This window comes from Hibiscus syriacus, unplaced genomic scaffold (genome assembly GCF_006381635.1).
Source record: "Hibiscus syriacus cultivar Baekdansim isolate YM2019G1 unplaced genomic scaffold, ASM638163v2 tig00112293_pilon, whole genome shotgun sequence".
NCBI classification, from domain to species: Eukaryota; Viridiplantae; Streptophyta; class Magnoliopsida; order Malvales; family Malvaceae; genus Hibiscus; species Hibiscus syriacus.
In genome coordinates, this window is record NW_024063296.1 from 1200211 (window position 1) to 1220039 (window position 19829).

The window sequence follows — 19829 nt, forward strand, 5'->3', positions numbered from 1 at the left end:
TATTGTTCATCTTCTAGCTTGTTATAAGAGAGGTTTGGAAGGGTGAGTATCAATACTCATCCATAGAGTATCAATTTTGTGGGTCGGGTTTCGATACTCATAGAGTAATAACGATATCTGTTTTATATTTATGATTCCATTAGTTTGTTTTGGTACTGACACTCAAGGGAGTATCGATATTATGGTAAGGGTATTGATACCCTAAATAAGGGTATCAATATTCAACTAATATTTCAATCATCAAAGCCATTTTTGGTATCGATACTCAAGGCAGTATCAGTACCCTTATATAGAAGCATCAATACTCTAGGTCAGTATCAATACCCTCATCTTGATTTGGAAAACAAATCTATTTCTAAGCACTTTGATTAAGGGATCAAGGCCACCTAAATTTAATACATAAGACTTCAAGTGAGAACAACATAAGGGACTATAACTATGACTCTAAAATTATATAATTTTAGGAACGATAAACTCTTGTTTGATGCTTAGGAAACGCTCTGAACACCCGAGTTACTCTAGTAGCTAGATAAATGCTTGCGTGATAAGATGTTTGGACAAGTCTCAATTAGTGCACAAGGCACTTCTTTACTGATCGGGAATTGATGCTCCAAGTACTCGTATATAGTAGGTTGGTTAGGTGAGAATTCTGGTGTAGAAATTCTAGATCTTCTCCTAGATAAGCTAGAGAGGTGTGTGTCTCTGAGATATAGTGAAACTCTTCGACCACACCATGATGCCCACATTTGTATGTATGTCTATTTTTGCATTCTCACATGAAAATGTTATGATAGCAAGCTTGATCATATAATGGAAACATATAGTATAGTTTGGTTACTAGTGTGGAACTGAGCTTGTGAGCTCAACGTTTAGAATTTGTTTCTGTGCACATGTTCTTAGGAGGACATTTTGTGGAGCTTATCACACAATAATCTTTTTGGACCGATAAGATATTTGAGTACTCTTGACTATAGTGTAGAGGGCATGTATTATATGGACCTTTTGTATTAAAATTGTAACTGTTTTTTGGATTACTCTTTCAAATCAGTTTGGATGTCTTTTGGGGATATCGATTTGTGAAGTTATATACTCTTATTTTATTTTACGATTATGATGGATTCTTTCTCTAAATTGGTCTTCATGATTGTTTTTAAAAGAAAATTTTTGGGTTAGCCACTTAAATGGTCTTGTGTGGATACTAATCCATCGGTCTTCAGATCATAGTGAATTAGGGCATTACCTGTTAATATACATTATAGCTAGAAACAATATCAACTAGGATGACATAAAACTAGCTTTGGTTGATGCTTGAGAAACGGTCAGGACACCCGAGTTACTTTAGTAGTTGACGATAGTTTTGAGGTAGAGTATATGGATATCCTTAAGCAAATACGCGAGACACTTTGAGACTAACTAGGGCGCGAGGCCCGAACACTCATAAGTGGTGGATTAGTCGGTGTTTGTGTGATGTAGATTTTGGACTTCACTTTAGGTAAGCTAGAGGGTGTGTATCCCTAGAAGTGTAACCCTTTGACCACACTATCATGTCTATTATAAAGTATGTACAATATTTTTAGTATCTCATTGTCTTTACTGCACTCAATATCATGAGCATTTAATTAACATTTTAATAGTTTCAGTTGTTAGTGTGGCACTAGGCTAGTGAGCACAATGTTCATAATTTGTTTTCGTGCATAGGTATCTAAGAAAGTCGAGGAGCTTATCGCACAGCATTCCTTCCAGACAGTCTGAGCAACAAAGTATGTCTGAGTTTTATTCTTTATAGGGCTTGTATTATTCATAGACTTCTTGTACTGATTCGTAACTTTATTTTCAAATATTGATTTTATTATTTGATGTATTTATTTGGGCTCTCCGATTGGATTAACTATTTATATTTGATTTTATGTTTTATCGAATGGTCTTATATGGTGTTTTACAAGTGTTTTAAATAAAATTTTAGGTTAGCCACTTCGATGGTCCTGTGTAACATTCTAATCGGTCGAACTCGAGTTGTATTGAATTATGGCTTTATATTTAGTGGTATCAGAATGCCAGGTTCAGTCGTTCCTAATAACCGCATGTTAGAGTTAGTAAGTGTCTATAAGTATACATGCCTCTAGAGATTCAATAGTACTGTTGTGTCTAGAATAATGATAATAACCCATTATTCTTGTCTAAATTTCAAAGTTATATCATGGAAGATATCACAGCTCCATGTAATGAGGGTAGGGATGAGATTAAAGCTTCCCTAGTGGGAGATACTGATGACGATTTCATCTCAGATTCATAGTATGAAATACCTAGGGATGTGGTGGTCTATGAGGTGACCTTATTTTGAGATATGAATACAGTACTTACATATAGTTAGGGTCATTCCCAGGACACCAACTGTACATTTTACCCAGCTAGCACCACTAGCCTCTCTCGTAGTTTCACCTTATGAGTCCCTAGTTGATAGGTTCTTGATATACAAGATCATCAGCTTCTATGGATTTGAGGATGATGACATGATAATGACTTACCAGTGCTTGAGAGAGACTCTTAGATCATTCTGTCAGTTACAACATACCCTAGAGGTAGTGAAGTGTCTCACCGCCCTGCTGAATGGTGATGCTATAGATTGGTGGGAGACCATAGCTGGAGATAGAGCTTAAGCAACCCACCTATGAGCACTTCTTGGAATATTTTTACCAGAAGTATATAGGTGAGGCTCACACTAACAACTTGAGGGATCAGTTTCTGCATATGACACTAGGAGATCGATCTATATTGGAGCATGAAAAAAAGTTCATTTGTTTGAGTTGGTATGCATAAAAGTTGGTGGCATTTGAGTACCATCGCTGCAGGAGGTTCAAGTAGGGCTCCACTTGGTCATCTTCACCAATCTAGTTGTCGAATCATCGAGAGTTTTTAAGGAGTTGAATCGCTAGAAAATGTGATAGAGGAGTCTTGGGCATGAGGAACGAGCATCAGTAAATCCATCCTGTTAGAGAAGAATAGTAGTTGAGTCTTCGAGACATTCCCATCCATCGCCAAAGGGCCAAGGACTCCAGGGATCTTGGAGGCTCCATCAAGCCAGCCTAGTTGGTCAGAGCAGAGTGCAGACAGAGGGGTAGATCCGAGCATCGTAGGAGACCCTTGGCATGAGCTTTCATAGCGAGCTTTAGTAGTCAATGAGAGCACCATCTTATCCCGATTATTTGGTCTGCGGTAGGAGGCACTTAGGGTTTTTCAATAAGAGTGTAGGTTGTTATGAATGTGGCTCTCTAGACCACTTTGTTAGAGACTGCCCTGAGGAGCAAGTATGACTCCAAATTTGACTGAAAGGTCAGTTCCAACAATTTAGAGGGGTAGAGAACCCCCGAGAGGAGGTGTATCGTATTCGGTAGTTCAGAAAAGTACAATAGATCCTTGGTTGGTTCCAAGCCTAGAGTGACCTTACGCTAATACATTAAAGGCCTAGGAGGAGTGACAAAACCGATGTGATCTTAGGTATATTCACAGTGTTTTATATTTGGTTACTGTTTTAGTATACCTAGGTGGATAAGGTCCAGTCTATTACAGTCAGATATCCTTGTGGACTAGGTCCCCTCCGATGTTTAGTTGAAATCATGGTTAGAATTTTTCATTCGATCTAATGGATATATAATTTAGAGAGTTTGTCTTGATATTGGGTATGGATTGGCTTTCAGAGCACGATGCTAGCTTGAGATAATTTATCTCTTCCAAGAATCAATGACCTCTTTGATCTACTTAAAGGAGTGTATGTGTTCTTTGATATACTTGAGATCAAGGTACTATCAACTGAAGGTTAAGAACACCGGCATAGCCAAGACAGAATTTAGGACAAGGTATTGTCATATGAGTTCCTTGTGAGACTTTTGGACTCTCTTACCCAAGAGGAATTCATGGATTTGATGACTAGAGTCATCCACTCTTACCTGGAGTAATTTTGGTGCTCTTCACATATGACATACTTGTGTCCTCTCGATTGGAAGAAGAGCACGATCTCACCTATTATAGTTCTGTAGACACTCTGAGACAAACAACTATTTCCAAGTTTGGGAATTTTGAGTTATGGTTATCTGAGGTTTTATTTTTGGATTATGTCATGAAAGTAAATGGCATCCAGTTCGATCCTCAAAAGATTAGGCAGTGCTAGAATAGGAACCGCTGAAGAACGTGAATGAGGCGTATAGCTTTTTGGGTGTTACCAGGTATTATCATCGTTTTGTAAAGTGGTTCTTATTGATAGATGCCCCAATGACTAAGTAATACGAAGGGAATCATTCATTTGGGGTGAGAAGCAGCAGAAGCGTTTCGAACAGTTGAAAGCCATTCTAACGCAAGCCTCGAACTTAACCCAACCTGAGTCAGAGAAAGACTTCACCATGTTTAACGATGCCTTGCTAAATGGAATTAGAAGTGTTTTGATGCAAGAAAGAGAAAATAGCCTATATCCTATCAACTCAAGCCTTATGAGAGAAATTACCCCACCTATGATTTAGAGTTTATTGTAGTAGTTTTTTCGCTCAAGATTTGGAGGCACTACCTATTTACGGGAAGTGTCACATCTTTATTGATCATAAAGCCTTAAGTACCTGCTTACGTAGAAGGGTTGAATTCGAGACAAAGCATATGGCTCGAGTTGTTAAAGGACTACAATTGTTTTATCGACTACCATCCAAGAAAACAAAACATTGTTGTTGATGCTTTGAGTATAAATTCAATGTTAAAGTTGAGGGCTTTGTTAGCATGCTTGAGCTTATCTAGTGATTATGGGTTATTGGTCGAGCTACAAGTATAAAACAGGTTAATAAGTGAGGTTAAGAGGTTGCAAGGTTTTGATAGTCACCTAAGGGCTTGCATGGAGCAAGTCCACCTAAGTGAGGACCTGGTTTTGAGTTGCGTAACGGAGACATACTTTTCTTTAGAGGTCGCTTATGTTTGCTTGTAAACGAGTAGTTGCATGGTAAAAATGCTCCATTAAGCATATTGTACCAAGAACTCTGATCGTTGTATTGATGATTGGGTATGAAGAAGAAAGTGTTTTAGTTTGTATATATGTTTAATATTCCAGTAAGTCAAAATAGAATACCAAATTCCTTAGAGATTGTTTCAACCGATTTAAATATCACAGTGGAAGTGGGCTAGAGTAACGATGAACTTTATGATAGGGTTACCAATGACGAGGGTGTTTTAATTGATCATTTAACCAAGACAAGTCATTTTCTTTCGGTTCGGATAGATTACACCTTAGAGAGGTTGGCACAGTTGTATATCCGTGAGATTATGAGGTTCATGGAGTCTTGAAATTTGATCATTTTAGACAAAGATCCTCGTTTAAATTCCTATTTTTGGAAAGCTCTTAACGAACCACTAGGTACAAACCTATAATTTAGCACCGTTTTCATCCTCAAATAGACGGCCAGACCAAGCAAGTCATTCATATCCTAGAGGACATGCTTAGTTGCAGCATCATAGACCTTGAGCGTAGTTGAGAAGACCATTGCGACTAGTAGAGTTCGCTTATAACAATAGCTACCATTTAGTATTTAAATGGGCTTCGTACGAGGCTTTCTATGGATGGAAGTGAAAAACTCCACTTTGTTGGACGAAACTCAATGAAGGAAAGATCGTGGGTTCATATTTGATTAGAAAAACTGAAGAAAATATCTGATTGATTCAAATTTAGTTGAATAAAGCTTCTGACAGCAGAGGTCATATGTAGACTTGAAGCATAAAATATCGAGTTTTCCGTAGAGACAAGTTGTTTCTCAAAGTGTCTCTATGGAAAAAGGTACTTTGGTTTGGGTACAAAGGGAAGTTAACCCCCTTTTCATAGGATCGTATGAAGATTCGAGAGGATTAGACCTGTGGCCAACCGATTAGCCTTACCTCTAGAGTTGGAGCACATTCAGAACATATTTCGCGTGTCCATGCTCAGGAGGTACCATTCTTACCACTCCCATGTATACATTAGAGCAGATTGAAGTATGCCATGACATGACCTATGAGGAAGAGCCAATAAGGATCTTGGCAAAGGATGTGAAGGAACTAAGGAATAAGAGGATTCACCTAGTAAAAGATTTTGTGGATGAATAATAAGTCGAAGAAAACAACTTGGGAGCCCGAGGGAATATACAACTTAGTATCCACATCTTTTCTATCAAGGTAAATTTCGAGGATGAAATTCTTATTAGGTGGAAAGAATTATAACACCCTGAATCTCAGGTTAAAAGTTTCGATCTAATCCAAGATGGACTTATGGAAGATCTTGATCCATGTGAGTTATGATTTAGGCTTTGTCCAAGTTTGTAAAGGAAAGAATTTTCATTTCCATCTTTAGAGCTTCAATTCAAGCCTCCTAACGCAAGTTTTAACCAGGGTAACCATAAATGGGTTTTAGGGAGTTTAAGAAACTAAGTGTTTCATGTCGTTTTTAATGAATTTAAGTGTAAGGAATGTCCTTAACTTCAACCCAGGCTCCTAGATGAATTAGTAACTCATTTACCTTGTATTGATTAGTGAAAAAGATGGAAGAAAGCTCCAAGGCTAAAGAAAAGGAGAAATTGATGCTTGATTGATACAAGAATGTTTCCAATAGTTAGGAAACTAAGGTAACACATTCTCAACTCTTTCATACTATTTTGAGTCATTAGAATACATCTAGCAAGTGAGTATAAAGTTGTGAAGCATGAATGAGCATCTATGGTAGATTCAAGCATTTTGTGTTTTTAGCATGTGAAAATACCTATTATGACCCCCCTTATTTCATAAATAAGACTTTAAGATCATTTGGGGACCTCAGTAGGGCACTGGGTAGATTAGAGAGTTATTTTATGCCTAAATGATATTTCTGGGTTTGGGTATCGATATTGGAAGAACAATACTGATAGTGTTCACCAAGCTTAAAATAGAGGAGTTTGGGGAAAAACGTAGTATTAATACTCATCCAAGGAGTATCGATATTGTCAGTTTCGATACAGCTTGTCGGGTTTCGATACACGTAGGGTAGTATCGATACTGAGAGTACTTAACAAATTTTAGTAGGCTATTTTGGTATCGGTACTCATTGGAGTACGATACTAAGGGCAGACTATCGATACTCCCAATAAGAGTATCGATGTTGAGGTATTTTTCAAAACATCAAAGCAAAATTTGGTATTGTACCCCACATAGTATCAAACCCTAGCTCAGGAGTATCGATATTACCCTTCCTTCAAGCCTGTAATACCATGTAAGTATCATACCCAAGGGTTAGTATCGATACTTGTGGGCCAGTAACTGATACTTAAACATTTTTGGGCAAGAAACCCAAGGGATTAGAAATATTGAGGGACCCAATGATACTAAAAACACCACAAATAAAACTACAAGTGAGAACCCTACTAATATATAATTACAACTAGAAACAATATCAACTAGGACGACATAAAATTAGCCTTGGTTGATACTCAGGAAATGGTCAGGACACTCAAGTTACTTTATAAGTTGATGATAGTTTTGAGGTATAAAAGTATATAATATCCTTAAGTAAGAGGTACGGCACTTTGAGACTAACTAGGGCGCGAGGCCCCGAACACTCATGAGGGGTGGGTTAGTCAGGTGTTATGTCAAATATAGTAGTGTACATTATTATGATATTATACTTACTGTCTTTACTGCACTCGATGGCATGAGCATTTAATGAACACTTTTAGTATAGTTTAGTTGTTAGTGTGGCATGGGTTGTGAGCTCACGTTTGAAATTTGTTTTCATGCGCAGGTATTTAGGAGGAGCATTCGAGGAGTATTTAGAAGGAATATATTATTCATATACATTCTTGTAATTTTTCGTAACTTATTTTCAAAACTCGATTGTATTATTTTGGTGTATTTTTAGGAGTTCCCGATGTGATTAACTATTATATTTGATTTTAAATTTTATAGAATGGTCTTATATGGTGGTTTACAAATATTTTAGAATAGTCTTTATGGTGGTTTACAAATTTTAAAGAAATTTTTGGGTTAGTCACTCCGGTGGTTTTCGTGTGACAATTTAATCGGTCGACCTTGAGTCGTATCATATTAGGGTGTTACACAGCCAATGATTCATTAATTGAATTATTTTTTTGCTTGTGTACGATCCGACGATAAGGTAATCAACCATATGTGTGTCATTTATAGCAGTATATATGGTGAGATATAGCATGCGTAATATGATATTTTTGTATGTGGATCCATGTGTGCATCATGGAATGACATATTGGTATGTTCATTGAGGTAAAACACATGAGGTTTGAATCAGATTAATCATACTTAAATGTTTAGTTATTCATTGGGCTTTATAGCTCACACTCGTTGTTTAACCTTTTTTAGATTTATACTTGTTGATTTGGGAGCTTGAGAGGGCAAAGACATGGTGTTATGAAAGCAAGGAAGCATTTTAAGTTATTTTTAAGTTGGTTTTATTTGAGGCAATATGGGATCCTTAGTCAGGAATATAGATAATGTGTATCTTCTTGTTTACTGTTTAAATTACTATGATGACAATTATGGTAACTTTAGATTCTTAATATAACATGAGATATTTGTTAATGATGTTTTTGTTCTTAAGTAATCATTGTACAAGTGTGTCTTATTGATCAAACGGTTATATGCCATAAATTTGGTGATTGGACTATTTAGACATGTGACATTAAGTGAACATGACATGTTACACCTTTAGATTGTAGATGACCAATAATGCATAAAATGACTAGGTTACTTGGTTGAAGTTAATATTTATGCAATATTTGACTTTTTGATGCTAAATTCTTGTAGTTGTATTAATGATGTGATGAAACATATACACATGTGTTACGACATGTTATAAGTGGTCAAGTATGTCCAAGCATGTTCTAGACCATATGATCAACTGCATGAAAGTTTGGTGGCTGTTCTTGCATGTTCATATGAATTTTCTGCATTTTCCCAGAAAATGGATTGATCCCTTTGAAAAAAATGATCCATCCCTTGGGAAAAAAAAGATCCATCCCTTTTGAAACTTTGCATACTAGAATGCAATTGATCAATACCCAGTGAAAAGAGATTGATCCCTTACTTTTTTTCTCGATGGAAAATGGTAAAATTTGATTCATTAAAAGTCCTAATGTTCCTAAGTCTTAGTTTGACCCCTATTTATGTGAGTTCAAAATGATCCCATAAATGAATTGTTAATTAATACTTCCTATTTATCAGAATTTGATGAGATTTGGTTTTTCACCCTTAAATATGTTGAATTACATAATGGATGTTTCAATTGCATGTTTTCTGTCATATGTGACCTTTATATTATTACGCTTTAGTACTTAGAATTGCATGTTCAATTAGGACCCTAATTGATGTTTGATTGATTTAGAATTTTGCATGTCTAATTGGTTATTACTAATGACTAATGGTGAGTTCAATTTCAGATTTAACATTGAATCGATAATCACATATGAAATGACCAATTTACCCTATGTTGTATAATCTCATTTCTTTGTATTGCATGATTATGTGTTTGTTAAAAGCCTGATTTTGTTTATTTGTTTGATGTGTTCCATGTTAAATGTTTATATTAACTATTTTTGCTTAGTATGAATGATTAGGGTTTTGTTCGTCTTGTTCACTTGAGAATCTAATGAACACTTCATGTCATCCTATGGTTGGGTATAGAGTGTTTCAAGGCCCAGACCACAAAACTGACAATGCACCAAGAGGGCAACTGCAGTAACCTAGTTACACACCATTGACAATTCCCCCACTATGGCAACTAAGGTAGCTTCGCTACACACTAGCTTAGCTACACATACTAAAGTGAGGTCATCTTAATAGTTGTTATCTCGCTCGTATATCATATATAACGTTATGTAAGGGTTATAGTCTTTACATCTGTTAGTTATTAAGCTACTCAATTTTGTTCATTTTACACTAAGGTATTTGGCCATCTCTATCTCTAAGGTCTCTAAGGTTTCATGATTTTACAACATTATTGTTTTTTTGTTCACTTGTTGAATTGTTTTTTAGCTGATACTTACTCGAGTTCATTCCTTGGTAGCAACACTCTAGTCTATCTTATCACGTTTTCCCTTAATTCACCCTTGAATTGGAGGGACAACTGTGGTGTTATCGCTTTATCAATTCACTTGATACAGTTTTTATATCACATTATTTTATAATACACTACTTCACTGCGACATATCCTTTAGAATGATTAATTTTGTGATCGTTCGCTACGTGAACCTTCAAGGGGTACTTTTGAAGTTATTTCCATTAAGGATTTTGGTTATCACATATGGGTATTGAGTCATTTCATAAACTAAGACCCTTTTACAAGCTTAATTGTACATTTATAGCAATTTGTAGATATTCAGATGCGATGACCGATGTTTTGAATTTTTGGTATTAGACAGTATTGATATTGGTATTGGTACTAGTATCGATATCAGAGGGGCAATCAATACCTCCCCTCAGTGTTGATACTCCTTACTAAATATCTAGAATTCATCTCAGTTCATCCAGTATCGATATTGTTCAACCAATATCGATACTCGAACCATGAATACCTTATTTAAGCTCGATAACACCAAAAAAATCTAGTCTTAGTTTGGTCTCAAATCATGTGCTAAAGCTTAGGGAAGTTATTTAGGGTCATAAAATACCATAAAAACAAATTATTTAACCAAAAAATCATGGCATGAATCATGCATAAACCTGAAATGCTCAAATACTAATATTTACATGCTTATAAAAAGTCTTAACACCACAAAGGATTAAAAATACACTACCTTGATGCTAGAATCTCAAAATGAAGCTCCTTTAGCTAGTCATCATCCCTCTCCTCTAATACTTGGATCATAAAACCCTTATTTTCTCTGGTAAAATATGAAATAACAAGCTTTGAATTTTAATACAGGGTTTATTAGAGGGATTAAGGAAAATTTGAGGTTTTAAAGGAAGCTTAAAGAGCTCAAGGGCTTAGCTTTAGCCATGGCACTTGGAGACGAAATAAGAGAAGAAAATGAGAATAAATGAAATGAAGAGAAGAATATGAAGGAAGATAAGCTCTCATCTTCTTAAAAAATAACATAATTACTTATAGCTCTTTTATTTTTATTATGAAAAAAAAACTTTTTCTATGAACAATTGGGCTTAATTCCAACCTAATTAAGCTCAAACTTGGTCCAACGACTTTAATTATGAACTCCACGAGGCCACATGCCTCTTGGTTAAACCCAAAATTACTAGTCTAGAATTTGAGGTAGAGTTTATATGGTATGATACATATTTATTGTTTAGAGTTTATGGTCATAGTCATGATCATTCTTAGTGGCCTAACAGGAGCAGTAAACAATGCAAAACCAGGCACTCTCCAAAAAACTCAACAGGATAATCTAAACCTATCTTCTGGACAATATCATACAACAAATATTGAGAACGTCTATGTCAACCAAGTCAAAGTATGTTATAGTGTTGATGTATTCTTCATTTAGGGTGAAGAAAGAAAGTACCCACAATAATGAATGACATAAGAATTTATCTGACTTATGACCTACAAAGCAAAACAAAATCAGTTAAATGGCACCTACTACATTAACACATGTAAGTAATCAATAAACCCTAAATTAGTAAATGCATATATAAGGCATACTAGGAAAAAATCATATTTTAAAGGCATACCAGACAAAACCCATGACATATTAAAGGCATAACAGACATAAGGCATTGTGAAGGAATCCCAATGGCACTTTATTTTAAAAAAAACAAGACGAATCTAAACATACAAACATAAAAATATATAATGAAACAAAATACTAAAAATCAACTTTATTATGAAATAGAACCCTAAAAAAACTACATACACACAAAAAATCTCAGAACGAAGTCTCAATCAAACCACATAAAAAAAATAATACAACAGAACGCAACAAAACAATATTTGAAACCCTAAATAAAAATTCAAACAGATCACAAATAAGAATCTTAAAACGAAAAAAAAAAAAAAAGAAGAATCCAGAAATTACATAACAAAGAAGAATCCAGAAATTATCATAAAGCATTCTTTTGTCCCCTGGTTTTCGAAGTTGCCATTCAACCATTTTTCTGTCCCTTCATTTTTAAACAAAAATAAGATGATTCAAACGAACCCAAATCTTTTGTTTTTCTTTAGAGAACCCCAAACACAAACCATAAACAAAGAGACTACTTAAGATGAACTCTAATCCTTTCTACCCTATTTGATTTTCAACCAAAACCTTCATTTTTTAGATTAAAACCCTAAAGAGAAAGAAACCTTTCATTTTCAAGACTAAACCCCAAAAATCCCAAAGATAATGAAAAAGAAAAAACCCTTCGTTTGTTTAATTTCTGATTTTGTTTATTGAATGAATCAAATAAAATTTAAAGGCCTTAATTGTTCTTTTTTTAATTAATTGAATTTACTTAATTAACTTAATCTGGCAGGTTAAGTGGAGTTTTGAATTAATAATGACATTAAGATATAAGGAAATTTCATGTATAATTGTTAGCCTGATGTGTTTTTATTCTTTTAATTACGGTGTCAAACATCCATTAATGGTTTCACGGAGGCTAACGTCTAAGCGACCACTATCAGTTAAGTCGATAACATAAGGGACCAAGCACACTTAATTAAAAAATTGATGACCAAAGTCGGTCAGACCGAAAATCATGGGGACTACTGGCATAATTTTCCCTAAATTATAATTAAATCTAAATCATTTATTTATTTAAATCTAATTATCATAAATTGATATAAAACTTATTAGTTTAGATAGTGTAAGTGGATTCTAACCCATATATATATTAACAAATTGGCCCACTACAGAAACAAGGCTTATAACTTTCAGGACTTGAGAACAAACAAAAGATGGGAGGATTCAATCATCTTCCTAAAAGAGATATAGCTATGTTGAAGAGACAATAATCTCACTCAACATATTTGGGGGATTAATATATGACGAGATTGTTTGATATTGCAATCATCTTGATCAGAAAGAATAATATACGGCTCTTCGAGAATGTATCACTTGGGAATTCCAACAATTTATTTAATCGATACAAATTGTGATCCCGATCTTTCATGGGTGTGGGGGCCCTAAACTTCAAATCCTAAATCTTAACCCTAAAAATAAAAAAATATATATGGATTATAAATTTTAATTAATTCTAAATCATTTATTTATTTATCTAGATCTTGTGACTATAAATTAATTAAAACTTATTACTTTTACATAGCGTAAATGGATCATGCCCATTAATTAAAAGGGGGCATTTTTAATCTTATGATGAAAGAGAAAGGACTGAAAGAGCAATTAGACCAATTTTTAAAACAAAAAATTGAAAAACTCATTAATTTGGGTGATCTCACGTCCGTTCCTCTTTTTTTCACCAACTATATCTTTTGTCTTCTTCCCTTCTTCTTCATCATTCCCTTCCTCTCCAAAACTAAGCAAAGGTCAAAACTTTGTAATCCTAAAAGCTTTGTATGGGTTTGCAAAGGTAAGAATCTTCATCTCCATCTTTAGAGCTTCAATTCAAGCCTCCCAACACAATTTTTTTAATTAGGGTAGCCATAAATAGGTTTTAATGGGGTTTAATAAACCAAGTGTTTCCAGCTCATTTTTAGTGGATCTAAGTGTTAGGAAGTTTCCTTCACTTCAACCATGTGTGTGTGAGTGAAAGGTTTTTTAAGGTAAGTGAGCTTGTGACATTATTCTTATAATATTATCTTTGAGTATAAAGAATTTTACTTTTCTTTTATCCGTCAAAAGTTTTTTTAAAATAAATTATTTAATAATGAATGCTCAAACATCTCTGTAGACGTACTCAAGACCTCTAGAAATAACAATAATCACTAAAATTATTTAATTCGACCAGTTTATTTTAAATTTAAAATCAATTAGTTGTTATTATCTTTGGTATAACACGATTGGATGAAATTAATTTGAATGTGAACCTCAATTATTATTTCCTTTCTCTACTAATTCCGTTTTATTTGAGAGTGTTAAACAAGGTTATTCATTTATTTTGTAGTTGTATCATGGATATGTAGGTGAATATCTTTATTGCATCAAGCACTAAATTGCTTTGGACTTTAAGACTATCTCATTCAATCCACCGACTAGCTCAGATAATTTCCTTTGGTTCTGATTTTGGTCCCTCTAAGATGTTTAACCTTTATAATATATATATATATATATTCCAAATGCCAATGTCACGAGCACTCGACTTCTAAATCTCTGGAAATAAGTGTTTAAACATTCTACTAACAAATAACATGACTGAAGTAACTGTTTAGTTAAAAGTGGTTTAAGATTTTGTAAATTTTGAGATTTAGGTTGAATTTTGTGTGAGTTTTAAAGTAATTTTTATTTTCTTTAAATATATAGAGTGATAAGAGAGAATGAGATGAGTTCTTTGATATTTTAATTGGTTGAGAAATTGTTGAAGAATGTTGATTTCAATGTCATTGGAATTAAACTATAAAAAATTTATTTTTAAAGAAAAAAAATGAAAACAAGAAAAGAAAGAAAAAAAAAAGGAACAATGGCGTGGATCTTATGTCAACAAAAATCAGTTACCGTCAATACATGACATATAGCTGTTATAACAATCTATCTCTAATTTAATTCTTAAGTGATTAAAATATGAGCAAATCAAAATTTTAATAAATTAATTAAAATATGTAAATGTTGCTTCAAAATAAGATAAAGAAGAAAGTTGACTTAATGTTTTTTCTTATAACATCTCTTTCTACTCATTACATTAGAGTTAGAAGTATGGCTAAATTATAAATTTGTGCATAATAGAGTAACCAAGCCGTAATTTGAGAATTTTGTTTCTCATTCCTCCCCATTATTTAATCCCCGCTTAAAACAACACAGCAGAGCATCTATATTTATGATCTCTGAACTTCTCTTCAGTGTTTGTTTCCCAGGAAAAACATGGTACAATCAAAGAAACAGAGGTGTCCGCCAGCGTCAGTGGGGCTCCTGGGTTCTGAAATTCGCCACCCTTTACTGTAAACTCACCACTGTCATTCTCCCCATTAAATACTACACATATATACATATGTGTGTGTGTGTGTGTATCAGCGAGTTTTAATTGTGTTTGATATTGGTGCAGGAAAAGAAGGGTATGGTTAGGCACATTCGAGACAGCTGAAGCGGCGGCAAGAGCATACGACCAGGCGGCGATTTTGTTGAACGGGCGAAATGCCAGGACCAATTTTCCAGTATCAGACGATGTTGACGGTGGTGGTGGTGATGATGGATCTCCGTTTCCGTCCACGGCTTTGTCCGAGCTTTTGAGTGCTAAGCAAAGAAGTGTTGCAAAGACCAATCTCCTTCTCTAACTTGTCTCAGGCTCGACACTGATAATGCTTACATTGGGGTGTGGCAAAAACGGGCGGGCACTCGTTCGAGCTCCAATTGGGTCATGAGGGTCGAGCTGGGGGACAAGAAAACACCTGCGGCGGAGATGGATCGTCGGATTGTTTTCACCGATGCCCGACCATAGCGAAGCAGGTGGAAGTGCAGTGGGAGAAGAGGATAGGATTGCCATGCAGATGATTGAAGAATTACTTAATTGGAATTGTCCTATGAATTCAGCTTCAGGTGAAATTTAGAATATCATGTATTTTCTCTTCTATAAAATCATTCATGTGCTACCCTCACATGTAAAACTAGGTCTATGCCCGTATAACATATTCAGAAAAACTGAGTGTATACATTTATAAATAATTTTAATTAGTCTTAATTATAATCTATATATAAATAAACACAATTAATAAAATAAATTTATCTGAATATAACGTGAATCCGTCATTAATATAACAATAAAATTTTTCATATGAAAACAAAACATATACATATATAGGCTTATACCTATATCATGTTGATCTCTCATCAGTAATATTGTATTCCCCCATTTAGCATTATATATGTATGTATATAGAATAAATTAACCGTACATGTGTGAAGTCAAGTTCTCCTTGTGCCCTAATCTTTGTTGCTAATAGATGTTTGTCGTATACTTACGACATGGTCCCTCGAAGTTAATAACATGATCGATATCTTTCTTTTATGATGCCTAATCCTTCTGAATATTCTGAATATTTAAATATAAAACTGTTGCATAATTGAGCATCTTGGAACTCATAGCATGAATCAAGTGGCTTAATGGATAAGAGATTGTTGTTATCTTTTGATGCTCCGAATTTGAGTACGATGTGCACATATTTTTTAGGGTAAAATCATTTAATGAAAACAATATGAATTACTTGAAAGTTAAGTGCACGAGTAATGACCTAATTAAAGCATGGATGGAAAGATAATAGAGATTTGTTTCATTTTCAAATGAGAATGATGTTTTATTTTAGATAATTAAATAATATTAATTATAAAACAATTGAAGACATAATATGAAAAGTGGTTACGTCTAAAAGAGGAGTGGCAGTTGGAAGAGATTAAATGCAGTTCGTAGAATGGGAGTGAGAGTGCATGTGATTTCATGTCAAGAAAGTGAGGGTTTTTACGCTATTTGGTTAATTAGCTGCATTGCCTTTAATCATCTGACGTTGACATCTTCTTCTTCTTCTTATCAATGACAAAAAGGAGCGTTATAGGTAAATGTCATTTCACCCGAAATCAACCAATTAATTTTATTTTATTTTATTTTATAAACTTAAGTTTTTTCCCTGAAAATTTAAATTCTAGTCGAGACAGATTCAGATTCAGATTCAAAATTAAAATATTTGATTCAAGATTCTATTATAATTATTACTTAATATTTAAAGATAATTGTAATAATGTCACCTCATTTTTTATTAGATCTCTATTTTATCTAATAAAATTAATTTTATATACACACGAGGGTTGGGTACAATCTTATCTTAATAAAAAATTCAATTTTGAATTGGGTGATTTTTTAAAAAAAAAATTAAATTAGATTAATACATATAACATAAAAGTGTGTAATACTTGAATTAAACTTTAGTATATCAGAATCCAGCATGACCCGTCTCCATTCATACATAGTTATAAGTTAGAAGTAGTGATAATTATATTATTAGAAGATAATGAGGATCATGAAATTTTTTATAAAAATACTTTAAATAACTATAAGTTTATTTTATAAATCATCATGAAGATATCAGTTAAAATATAGTTTCGTTAAATTATTTATCATATATTTTCTTTTTGAATGAATTTAACGTCATTGCACAAATTATTAGTATTTGATTTATTAATTGATTATTTTCATTTAAATTTCATAAAAAAAATTATTATTAGAATGACTCTCTCAACTTAATTTACTCCATTTATGAACAAAATTAATTAATAAATCCGACAACGTCATCACTATCAACTTTGTGCAGCCAATATTGATATCTTCTTTTTGTTGTTTCACACGATGTTTCTTTCTTTTCTCTAATTTGTCGATGTTTTAAGCGATTGATGGGTGCCAATGCTTTGTCATTTCCTGTAGGAAAAACTAGGCCATTAGTCCCCGTACATATATATAAGAAAAATAGAAATTCAGTTAATTTAAATGGTACATGAACAATATAACTGAAGTATAGACACTTAAAATATCAAATTGAAGAATAATAATTGAACCGACAATTTACGTGTAGAACAAAGATTATTAAAAAAATTTAACTTACTAGATTTAATGATTCCTATTTGAATCTTAAATGAATTTCAAATATAAAAAAAAAAGCTAACGAGTGTTGGTACAAGTAGTTGGAACTCAATAATTTGAGCTTGTAAGGTCAAATTCCTATTCGAATCCTACCACCGCACTCTTGATGGACAATATGCAAATTCCTATGTAAATCCCCAATTGGGTCTTAAGTATGCCTTGACCTTGGATTGTGGAGTCATTCTGACCTAACATTATATACCCCAAAAAATAATTAATAAATAAATCAAATTAGATATATAAACTAAATCTACACCTCATATAGTTATATGCGTAGCTTGGATAATACGATACATTCATAAAATATGAAATTGAAAGGTTTATTGTCATATTAATGAGAAAGTGACATGGATAGATATAGCCAGGGAAATCCAATGGAACCTTCACATTTCCATAATATTTTTAAAAAAAAGGCATGGATGCTTTTGAGTTTTGGCCTTGTACAAATGAACATGGACCTCCTTTCCACATGATTCTTTTTTAATCAGGGTGACAAGCTTTCTGGTTGGCATGCCTATTTCCGTTCTTGCTGGACTACTTTCCAGTTGATCTCTATCTCTCTACCTACTTAATTATGAAGCACGGATCGAGTGAATATTGAAATAAACGATTGACCTTTTAAGAATTATAAATCTTGAGATATTTGCGAGTTTGACTTACTAAAAGCAAGTCAAATAATCATGAAACTTCAAATTCTAAATCTTAACCTGTGGATGGAAAGTCAGAACCTATAATCTTAATACTACGATATGGCGTAGGGGAAAAGTATAGAAGATTGGAGAACAGATTTGTGGTTAAAGTGAATTGTAATTGATGTTGTTGGAGCTACTTCTGTAGCGGCCTTTTGTTTCCATGGAAGCCATTGCAGTCAGAGGAGCAACTATCTAGACACATATGATTAATGCCAAGGAAGAATAAAAATACATGAAATTCCAATGAAGGGAATTGAACCCGGGTCTCCTGAGTGAAAGTCGGATATTTACTCTTGAAAGGTATAAAATCTGATATTTACAGTGACAGTACGGTAGCTTTTCTGGTTGAAAAAAGAAAAACATGTGTGAATAAAGTAAATGCGTTTGCCGGAGTCGAACCCGGGTCTATTGCTTGGAAGGCAATTATCCTAACCGTTGGACTACAAACGCTTGTGAAAGAAGGCAGAAACTTAAATTTAAGATTCCTTTATTATGAAGAATTGAATATTACAATTATCAATTAGAGTTTGAATTAATATCTAACATGGTAAATGGACAATATAATTAAATGCTAGGACTGAAATTTGATTGAGAAGAATGCGAACTGAACCACAATTTATTCATAAAATATAGACTATTATTAAATTCAACTTATCAAATTTAATGTATATCAGTTAAATATGGCTGAAATTTCAATGTATAAAAGAATAAATAAAATTAAATGATCAAATTAAATAGACTAAATTCACAACTTAAGCATGTTTTCAATGATACGATAATCTTAATAATTTCTAATGAGCCTTCACATTTTCCTACAAAAGAAGACATGGCTGCTTTTTGTTTTGACCTTTTAGAAATGAGCATAGACCTCCTTCCATGATTCTTCTTCAACCCAATTTTTGCAGACCAATTTGTTATTGCAAACCCTAACCAAGATGACAGTTTTTAATTGGCATGCCCTATTAATCCTATTCTTACTGGACATTTTTCAGTTGATCTCTATCGTTCTTTTTTTATCTATTTAATTACAAAGAATTACGTAAATACATCAAGTGAGGAGTTGAGAAGTAATCACACTACTTTTAGATAAAATTAGAATGAGATTTCGACAATCAAAATACTAAGGTGTGAGTTTACAATAATTTTAATTAGTTCTAAACCTTAAACTCTAAATGATCAATTTTATATATATTATGGTGGAGACAATGTGTTGACTTGCAAACTCTAATCAAAGTGACAAGTTTCTAGTTGCATGTCCTATTAATTATTGTTGGACAACTATTCGGTTGACCTCTATCATCTAGCTTCTTTCTTTCTAAGAAGGACGGTAGAGATAGTGTTGGTTTTTGGCAAATATCCCACATTGGTTTTGTATAAGGAGGAGGGGAAATTCTTTTGTTATAA

The 19829-nt window shown here is 33.6% G+C and overlaps 1 non-coding gene and 1 pseudogene across 1 annotated transcript; one reads left to right on the forward strand and one right to left on the reverse strand.

The window, feature by feature from the left end:
- Nucleotides 1-7467: 7467 nt before the first annotated feature.
- On the forward strand, nt 7468-15659 carry LOC120177606 (annotated as a pseudogene).
- A 3145-nt stretch (nt 15660-18804) lies between these two features.
- On the reverse strand, nt 18805-18875 carry TRNAG-UCC. The gene has a single exon. It is a non-coding gene; the product is annotated as a tRNA-Gly (tRNA).
- Between the last annotated feature and the right edge of the window lie 954 nt (nt 18876-19829).